The 10,746-nt window shown below is 31.8% G+C and overlaps 1 protein-coding gene across 2 annotated transcripts in view; it reads right to left on the reverse strand.

Annotated features, from left to right (window-relative positions):
• LOC117175016 overlaps positions 1-7,675 on the reverse strand; it is an 18,508-nt gene extending 10,833 nt beyond the window's left edge. The window contains exon 1 of one of the 2 annotated variants that reach the window (XM_033364518.1): positions 7,617-7,675. The gene's annotated coding sequence lies outside the window, so the exon portion shown is untranslated. Of the gene's footprint in view, positions 1-7,080; positions 7,287-7,616 lie in introns of those variants that run through there. The other variant, XM_033364519.1, reaches the window with a different exon arrangement.
• Positions 7,676-10,746: the final 3,071 nt, after the last annotated feature.

Genomic DNA, 10,746 nt, shown 5'->3' on the forward strand with positions numbered 1-10,746 from the left:
TGCATCTTAAGAGCATGTGACACAAGCAAACACCTATATTACGGACCGCATTTCATCAGTTCACTGAATATTTTTTGGAACCTAAGAACTTTCTTTGTAAATAAAATATCGAGCTGAAACTTTGAAAAATGTATTAGCGTACAATAAAGTACGTTTAGGTACTTCATTTGAATAGGAACTTCACTCAAAATTATTTCATCTTTTTTCTGAACCTCTCGAAATTTTTGGACGCTCGAACTTTTTTTGTAAATAAAATATCGGTCTCAAACTTTGAGAAATACAAGAGCCATAAAGTACTTAAACGTACTTTATGGTACGCTAATACATGTTCCAAAGTTTCAGCTCGACATTTTATTTACAAAAAAGTTCTTAGGCTCAAAAAAATATTTATATTATATTTTACTAGTTTTAAGTTCCCCCGGCTTTTTTCCTAGAATTGTAAGTATTTCGTCTTTAAAATTTAGGACACGACAGCGAACATGCTAACGGACATCCCCGCGTACTTTTTTGTTTATCAATTGAAAAAAAATTTATTTTGCTAAATTTGATTAATTTGTGTGGCGCTTAGGAATTAGTATCCATTTAATCAATTTTGCCCTCGGCTTTTTTCCTACAATAAAAAAGATTTTGTCTTTAAAATCTGGGGAATCAACATGCTAACAAGAACGTCCGTTATGCTATTTGAGAGCAACTCCGAATTCAGTTTTAACCCGTAGAAGGTACCCTGATGCGAAAATCGCACCGGACAAATTTTCAGTTTGCTGGCATTTGCGCAGGCACGGCTGCAGAGGCCTATCCCTACTAGATTAACTATATATGTAAAATATGCGTAATACATTCTAGATGTTTATTATATGTTCAATATTTTAAATACAGTGAAAATCTTCAATATTCCGCCCTTCTATAGCTTTTCCGAAAATTGACGCAGCGCCGCATGTTGGTGTAACAGGAGTTGCGCAGGGTGCGCGGGATCTGTGGCTGTCACTCCGACGAGCAGTCATGCGTGAACAAACAAAAGCGGAGCAGGCTATAATTAGTTAGTTGCCACCCACCATCAGCCCCGAAATCAGGGCTATAGAAGGGTTTCACTGTATTTACTATTAACATTGCAAGAAAACCAATTCGCACCAGTGTGCCTATAGAGGGTGCGTGAAAGGAGTGTGCATTCCACGGATTGAAAAATTTTCATTTTTGTTGAAAAAAAGATCCGGGGAACTGTACCCGATTGACCACGCGACGAAGTATCACATGCCCTTCAACTCAAGAAAAGCTCAAACACTACCCACTGATATCAATACTGATTATTGATAACTAAGAAAAGAGTAATATAACTACATATATCGTAAAATGATAAATTGTTTTCATTAACTGCCTTCTGTATATACGTTTTGAATAAACAGCATTCGTTGTCAAGGTGATTTCGGTAGTTTTCTGAAGCCTTCACCTGGAATCCCTTTTGTATGTCAAAATATAAATTGCGATATATTAATCAATTTGTTTTCCACGCATTTCATTGGAATTTTCTTATTTAAATACTACTGAAATCTCCTTGATGAGGAATGATGCTTATTAAAAACCTAAAGTTATAAGCTTTTAAGCTAATTTTAAACTTTTAGCGCAGTTCACAGAAAAAACCAAGTATAAACTTCACGATTTTTCTGTGTTATTTTTTCAGTAATCAGATCAGTGGATAGTGTTTCAGATGCATATATATATAGCCATACTTTTTTGAAATTTTCTTTCTACCTATCATTGGTTGAAGCGAACTATGAATATTAGTTATATATTACGACTGAAGTGATATTACGATTTTAGTAGGAGTGAGGAAGTAAATAAAAGTGTATAGGGCATAATTTTAATAATTTTAGGCCTTCGCGGTGAAAGTTTCGGTTAATATATTCAAGCTCAAGCCAATAATATCTTTCCACATCACTATTTGCGTAGAATGCGTAAATGCAGCTTGAGCGGAAGTCGTCAGATTATAGAATGATTAAAATTTAAACAATATATGATATTACCTTTAATTATTATTAGTGTTGCAGTTGAGCGCGGAATACGTGTAATGATCAACTACGAGAAAAGCCTCATCTTTTTTATGAAATCTCATCTCCTCTCATCTTGTACAAGCGAGTTTCTTGGAAGATCGTGTTTTTCGATCAATTGCATTGTTTTATTATCGTAAATAAACAAATGTCATAAGTACTGTCATAAAATATTAAAGTAGACATAGGAGGCACAAAAAACATAGCATTCAGAGAAAAATGCGTGTTTCCATTAATTTTTTTTTTATTAATAATTAAGGTTCCTAAATATGATTTTTAATAGTATAATCCTCTTCGTTTTTTATCTTGTTAGTTTATTTTTTGTGTGATCTTTGTGCTTATTTCTCGATGCATAAAGAACATTATTTTTTAATTCTGGATTTCTGAGGCTATAAAGGACTTATTTATACTTCTTTTTAAATAATAATTATAATAATGTATAATAATTTATTAAGCAGCATATTTCAAACTTTGTTTCAAAAGAATAATCAAGTTACGAGTATATTAAAAACAATTTCCTCATTTAAGAAGCAGATTTAAGGAAGATTTTTTATCTTTTGAGAGATATTGCTATTATTTCTTTGAAATGGTTTTAATGTATATAAAAATTTATTTCACGGGGATTTTAAGAAATTTTAGAGATTTCAAGAGATTTAGTGCTCGATTTTAGGATACTGTAAAAGACTACAAGGAATTTTTAAGAGGGTTCACAAATTTCATATCTAGGAATTTCTAATTATTTTAATAATTTTCAGGTATTATTAAAAACAATTTCATAAAGTTTTAAAGAATTTCGGAAGATTTGGAAGGATTTTGTAGGACCTATATGGTTTAATGATATCTCAAAAGATTATAAGGAATTTTATTCAAAAAATAACATTCTTTTTGCAGAAATAAAAACTTAAAAGTGGCCCTTTTATATGTGCTTGATTTTCTGACTGTTTAATGAAAGAATTTGTTTACTGATGACTTTGTAAACCAGAAAAAGTGTTCAAATGATCGGGCCTTCAGGTACATACCTTTTACTTCATATTCTTTTACCTAAAAGACATTTTTTGGACAGTAAATCTTTGAATGAAACTTTTTTTTTGAGAACGTGTATGGTGTATTGAAAGTTTTATCAACTATTGTTTTTATTTGACAAACTTGCATAGATTTACGTCAATGGTGTTTCCGCTGATAGTTGGGGCGAGGAACGAGATAGAACGAGATGAGATGAGACGATAAAAACAAAAGAGAGAATGAAATTCGCAGTTTTTGTGAATACTTCTCTAGCGACTGAAATGAGCAAGATAACCAAGCTTCTCGTATCGCTATGCAACACTAATTATTATTCATTAAAAACATTTAAACTTCCTTCTTTTATTATCGTATTCAATTACGTCATAAATTCTGTTCTCCATACGTATTTTTGTATGTCTTCTTATTTTTAAACGTAGAAAACTACTCATAGATATGGTCTATTTATTTTTGTATTTTATTTAAATAATACAATTTTATTATTGTTTAATTCATAATATAATTAGGAACAGAGGCGGTCATTAGAACTATAATTCGTGTAATCCAGTCGCCTTACCGAAAAACTTTCTTGATTCACCTTTTACATTTTTGTTCACTTTATTGTGGACCAAACAATTTCGAAGAAATGTAAATTTTTTTGCTTTGAATGACATAAAGGGTGACAGATCATAAGGAGGTAAGGGACAAATGGCAATTTTACAGCAGAGGAAACAAAACATTCTGTAAAATCGAATTCGCAATTAAAACGAAAAACAAAAATATACTTCCGGGCTGTAGTATTCCTGAATCCATAGAAAAAAAGTTTGATAGCAAATAACTTACCAGTCATGAGAAGTCATATAGTACATATATAGTCATATCATATAGTCATATAGCACAAAGTTAACAAAATCGGGTTGACATTTTTTTCGCACGGCCCGAGAAGTCTTTGGGCAGTGATAAAAAATTAATCAATTTAAAAATAATAAATAATAATAATAATAATATGTTCCAGATATGTTAAGTTGTTGAATACATTAGAAAAAAGTTTGATGCAAAAAAGGTAATATAGTTTTGAGAAAATTTGGTTTCAGTTTTGAGATTAGAATTTTGTCGCATCTGAATTTTGGCTAATCACAATAAAAAATTTAATCTTAAATATAAAAAAAAATATTCTCCCGAGATATGGGTATGCTGAATACAGGAAAGAAAAGTTTGAACGAAAAAATGTATTTACTTCCGAGGAAATGGAGTTTGTAGGAGACTAAAAAGCGTGTGAATGAATAAAAAGTAGTCTAAATTAATTTTGTGACTCAAACGTGAAACATATACAGTGAAATTCTTCTATAGCGCCGATTTTGGGGCTGAAGGTTAGTGGGAACTAAGTCATTATAGCTCGATTCGCTTTTGTTTGTTCACACCTGAGTGCTCGCCTAAGTGACAACCGCAGTCCCCGCACACTCCGCGCAGCTCCAGTTACACCCACCTTCGGCGCGGCGTCAATTCACGGAAAGGCTATAAAAGGGATGCCTATTGAAGGGTTTCACGGTAATGATTTTAGGTATTGCTAGAAGTTTGAGCGCAGGAATATGAATAGGAAACGGTCTTAAAGTTTAAGAAAATAAAATAGTACATTTTTCCATTTTAAAAAATCGAAGTGTTTTATGAGAAAACTAGAAAAGTGTGAAAAGTGTGAAAAGTGAGAAATTGAAGTGAAACATGCGATTTCGAACAAATACTATTAACAATATGTACATTGGATTTTCTAAGGTTTTTTTATGTAAAAAAAAAGTTTTCGGAAAAATGTCCCTTATCTCCTTACGATCTGCCGCCCTTCACATATACTCCGCACAGGAAAAATTAATTTTTCGATCGAAGTATACCTTTTTTTATGGAAAAATTTAAAAAACGGACCTTCTGAATAACTCTGTGTGCAATATTCCATACACAACGGTAAAAAATACGGTTTTTAATTTTTTTATATAAACAAAAGTTTCATTTCAATCGGAAAATTAATTTTTCCCATGTGAACTCTTATTAAACGGCAATTTGCAAAATATTTTAAAGTTTTTTATTCCATACATAATTAATTTGTTAGTGGGACGATGGTCGTGGGGGCTAAAGCGTAGGCTTTGGACCCACTCCTTCGGCTTGCGGGTTCGATTCCCGCCTCGCACTCAAGAGTCTCGGTGGCCCATGCGGTGAACGCTAGCCTAGCAAGGGAGTTGTTCATCTCCGGAGAGTCGTGGGACCGGTACCTCTAGAGAAAAAGGTTTTCTCTAAGTACTTAAGGCTGTTGCTCTTGGTGGTTCGGAACCCACCTTAAACTGTAGGTCCCCCTTCCACCACCAAGTAAGTGTGTGGAGGGTGTGTAAAGGAATAGAGAAGGTGTAAGAAAAATGTAAACCCTTAGGGGACACATTAGAAGCTTCCATTCCAAGAATAATTAATTTGCTAAATTAACTTCTTTAAAGAAAAACTATCAACTTTTCGAAAGGGTACCCAGGAAGCTCATAATCAGGACTTTTCTCGAAATTTTACTTAAGTTACTCTCTAGACTTCTCAGCGTGTACAGAAGTATTAGCAGCAACTGGAAGTAAAATAAGTATAATCTCTTCAAATGAGGAACCCATATAATTTTGATTGAATTTCACGCCAGAAAGGTGGTTATTTTATCGAGAAATTAGTTATTAGGCAGGGCACTAAAGCCCTGTTCTCAATTACGTTATGAAATAAAAGAACAAAATTGTATCATTTAAACCAAAGAAAATCTTCTGTGGGCCATGGTGACGTGCACTGATATATTGACAGTTGTTTCACAAATTTTCAGCGAGGTATCTTTTGTAGATTAAAAATAGTAAGTCGGACAAAAATACACGGAAACACGGCAATTTATGACGACATAGAATACCATGTACCCTTAAGCCTTTGGTCAGAGGAAAGACGAGTATCGTTGTCACCTTATGAGTGAAAGAGGGCCAAGGCTGAGAAATGGAAGTGCGACCTACATATAGCAAAGAAAGCAGGAGCCTCCATGCTTCGTTCAACGAAAATAACCCATTGACTACACAACTTATTATTGTCGTTCCAGCCAAAACAAAATTGTTTACCATGATTATTTAAAGGCATATTTGTGAAAAAATCGATTTTTTATTTTATTCCTGTTCATCTATTATGAATAGTTTTTTTTTAAATTCTTCCAAATTAAAATATATTTAAATATTTCTTTGAAAAATACAAAGGAAATAAGTTCAGAATAACTATGAATGTTGCTTACATTTTGCAAGGTAAAAATTAACTTTTTAAATCATTTTTTCTTTGTATGTTTGAATATTTTCAATTATTTATTTAAGATGGTTTAATTCCGTTAAAATTGTTTTTATATTTATATTTATATTTCCATTATTTATTTATCTAATCAAATTAAAATAGCTGAATTATGCTCTGTAAATATTGCTAAGTCTTTTCCAGTTACAGTAGAAAGAATTTAATGCGTCGTTAAGGCGTGCCACGAATCAATACCGCTTCGTGTAATAAATTTCTTATGAGGCTTTTCCCTTACAAGCTTGTCAGATCGCATCTTATCGGATTAGAGAGATATAATTAAATTAAATTAAATCTTTCATAAAGAAGTGTTAACCAAAATTCAGGAGGGCATTCGGGCGGGTTCTGCATCAAACAGGTGTTGTAGATATATGTGTGTAAACAACATGTTATGAATCAGCTTCGGTGGAAAAACAGCGTAAGCATTTTCAATACATATATTTTCAATTTATCTGCATATAATTGTTCAGGAATGCAGACAATTTATTCAGATGCGTTTACACTAAATAGTGGTTTTTATTATTAAGTGCGCATGACCAGAGAAATGCGTGATATTTGAATCCATTAAAAACTGATTAATTGCGTTATTATTCATTGTCTTAAGTGAGTTTTCAAATTACAAATAATAAAATAATAGATGTAAAAAATGAGAATAAGCAAAATATATATTCTTTTATAAGAATTATGAAATTGATTTGAATTTTTGAGTAGATACCTCAACGATTCAAAAATGTCAAAGATTGAGACCACAAGATTCCGTGAAGAAATACTGTAATTTATCTATATTTCCTCATTTCCTTTTCGCCTGCTGATCCAATGGTATTTTCTTGGAACGCGAATATTTATAACGAGGCGTCACGGGCTATTTTTAAGTAAAGATACACCATGTGGATTATACACATCAAACCTATAGAAAAATCTTAATTAAGAATTTTCAAACGTGGGAAGACTAATTCTAAAAATGTAAAGACCTCTAAATCACAAATACTTTTCTACAGAAAAAAAGAATTATAGGTCAATAATTGTAAACATCAATTCTTATAGAGGTATGGTAATTTTTTGCATTAATTTTTTAGCTCATTATTTTTATTACATTACGTCAACATATTAAAAATGAATTAGGAATTGCACAATTTCTAAGTTTAGATTTTGAAATTTGACACCAACTTTTATTACGACGTAAGGAGTAGTAATTTTTTACGAGAACAATAAAAATAGAGTGTTGACAATTTATTTATCAATGAGACTGACCTTAGGCGGGAAATATGCAAGCGCCTGCCGACTGCTCGGGATTAACTGAAGAGTCAGACGACTGGATACCAAAATGCAGACCGATACTATACTATACTACGTCACCGGTGATATCATCGGACTCACGAACACAAACGTATCATTTTATTCTTTGGTGCGCAAGCCACAATGCGCGAGAAATTATTTCTCTTTTTATGAAAAAATGTTCCAGTCCTATTTCTTATATAGTATTTTATTTATTGGTAAATTTAAACACAAATTAATTTTTTATTGAAAGTGCATAACTTACATCAAAATGTTTATAACATGTATTTGTTGACCCCATTTTTCGATACTGAGCATAACAAATATTTTTTAAGATTCCAATATCAGAACGAAATCTGTCGTTCTGGAAGGTGATTTGTAGGATAATAAAAGCACAAATTACCAAGGGGGAGCTTGTTGTCCCATATCAAAGATAAAATTCTTTCCATTCCCATTATTTTGGAATTTACACTTAACTTTTTTGATTCGGAAGCTAATTTAGACATATTCAGTGACTTCTAATGAAAAAATAACATGACAGTTTTTGTTTAGAGGAAACCAACTTTTTCCTCGAAATATGGTAACCCCTCGGTAATTGGTGCCCTTACCCTTAAATGACATTAATTACAGGGCATTCAAAAAGAAAACTGACAAGTCACATAGTGAGGCAAGTCACCTGGCCATCGCTGGGTCCAATGCAAAATTTCCACATTGGAAGGTTTAAAATCATTATGGAATAAATACTTCTTCTGACAATTTACTATGTATCAATATTTTAAACAAAATTTTAGTCAAAAGTGCCATATGTGTATGTGTTTTGATCGTACTTTTTTGTGAATACGATAACTTGAAAAGACTAGCTTTTCTGAAAATATTCAGTCGATTTTCTCAATAAAAAAAAAAACAAAGTATTTATATTTTTTGAAAATTTCTGGTTAAATCTTACTTTCGATAAAAAAAATACTGGAAGCTTCGTGTAGACTAAATAAATATTGTGTACAGGAGAATTTTGTCATATCTTCGAATTTACTAATTTTTCTCCTAAACACGATATATACGAAACAATGTTAATATAGAAGTTTGAACGCTAATAAAAGTTCTACAAGGAATACCTCTAATACCTCTAATAGAAAAGAGCACTTTTGTAATATAATCCCTCATTAGCGAGAAAAGTTAGGAAATTATATTTTTAGGAAAAAAAATCCGTGGGCTTGAAAAATGGTGTAGCCTAAATAAATCTGATAGGCCGCCTTTCTAGCATAAAATTTATGTATTGCCAAATTTCTATAGAGAAAAAAACCATTTCGCCTCTGAAAGGTTCTGCGCCACTTCAGTCTGGACCATGCCTAATTCGAAATCGACTCAGTCGAAGTAACAATTGAACTCAATTTACCAATTTGCAAAATATCATTGTTCATAGTCACTTTGCTTTTTGCATTATGATTGTTCAACCAATAAACATCAACGTTTAATTATGCTGATGAAGAAAGTTTTAGCATAAATAACCAATCTCTTAAAGATTATAAATGACCGTCACCTCCCTACTCTTTAAAAAAAAATATTAATATTATGAATCAATCCATTCGTATCGAATGGAGGAATCCTCTCTATCTTTGCATCAATTTTTGACTATGTCAATGAAAAAAGTGTTACTATAAAAAAATATATATATATTTAGTAAAAACTCTTGTGTCACTTTCGATATGTTAGTGGCAAAAATAAGCCCTCCGAATTCCCACAATTTATGAGTAAACGTCTTGAAGTTGTCGCTTAGAACTTGTTATTACATATTTATCAATTAAGAAACGTTTAATGAAATGTTTTTGAAAATATTTGAAATTGTTACGTCGACAAAACTTTCTTTAGGACGATACCAAATAATTGAGTTTATTTAATGTTAAATAGTTAAGCTGCCAATTTGTTTATTTTCTTTTTAAAAATTGAAAATGTTCAATTTGCAAATTATTCTAACAAAGAATCATCGGAACGATATTTCAAGTTTATGCCGTAAACCAAAATTTTGACCTTTTATTGAAAAATATTCAAACTCTGAATATCTTTATGAAAATTCTATTAACAATTACCAAAATAATTGCATCTTGCTTTAATCAATCATAATCAAACATTGCTTTCTCTCATATATTGTAAAAAAAACTATCTATTTCAATAAGATTAACAAGGGAAATCCTAAAAAAGGACTGTTTTTGTAACGCATGCGTGAAATTTTCGCTTTTTGAGAAATGTATTGCGTGCGCGAAGTGACCAATTACAAAGCCGTGGCAAAAAGCAGTTATAAAGAGACTTTTTCTAGCTGCTGCAACTGTGCAGTTCAAGCCAGATTACATTTTCTTGATGCTGCGCTTACGCATTTTTATTCAGAATTACTTTCCATGGCTGCCGGAATCATAACCTCACTTAATTATGATTTGACGTTTGAGAGACTGCTTGTGAGTAGTGAATAGTGATTGGGCAAACCTGAAGTGATAATTTACCATAAACGACTGATAAATTACCATAAATTACCGAAAATTTTAGGAACGTTTTTGAATGAAAATTTTGGCCCGATAGTTTTTATACTCATTTAAGACATTCTTCAATCGATCTTAAAATGTTAGAAAATGGCACTGCTAAATCAAAAATGTATACAATTTTTTTCAACAATCTAAAACACAACTCTTATTGACATTTAATAAGCTGTTATAAAAAAAGAGTTAAAATTGAATAAAAAGTGTAGGCTAAAAATTTATTTTTAAGACACATGCATGATTTCAGCCCTCTTCGACGCCTATGAAGCAGGTCTAAAGCTCTAATTTTTCTCCTTAGGGACTGAAAAGTGACGTTAAAGATGATAAATGAACATGACACATCTAGGAGCACGCACTTTACAACTATTGTTACGTCACGGCCTGCGTTATATGCCGTGAAATTTGTTACGTGTGTTATATTGCTAGAACACACTATTTTTTCAATCTTCCGAGCGGCTGAAAGATTGAGTAGTAGGATTTTGCTCGGTCTAAAGAGCTAAACCTCACCTTGCTTTATTAATTTTATTTGGATACTCAAGAGGAAAAAGGATAGATACAGGAAGAAAGAAAATAATAATATT

Source organism: Belonocnema kinseyi, chromosome 6 (genome assembly GCF_010883055.1).
Source record: "Belonocnema kinseyi isolate 2016_QV_RU_SX_M_011 chromosome 6, B_treatae_v1, whole genome shotgun sequence".
Taxonomy (NCBI): domain Eukaryota; kingdom Metazoa; phylum Arthropoda; class Insecta; order Hymenoptera; family Cynipidae; genus Belonocnema; species Belonocnema kinseyi.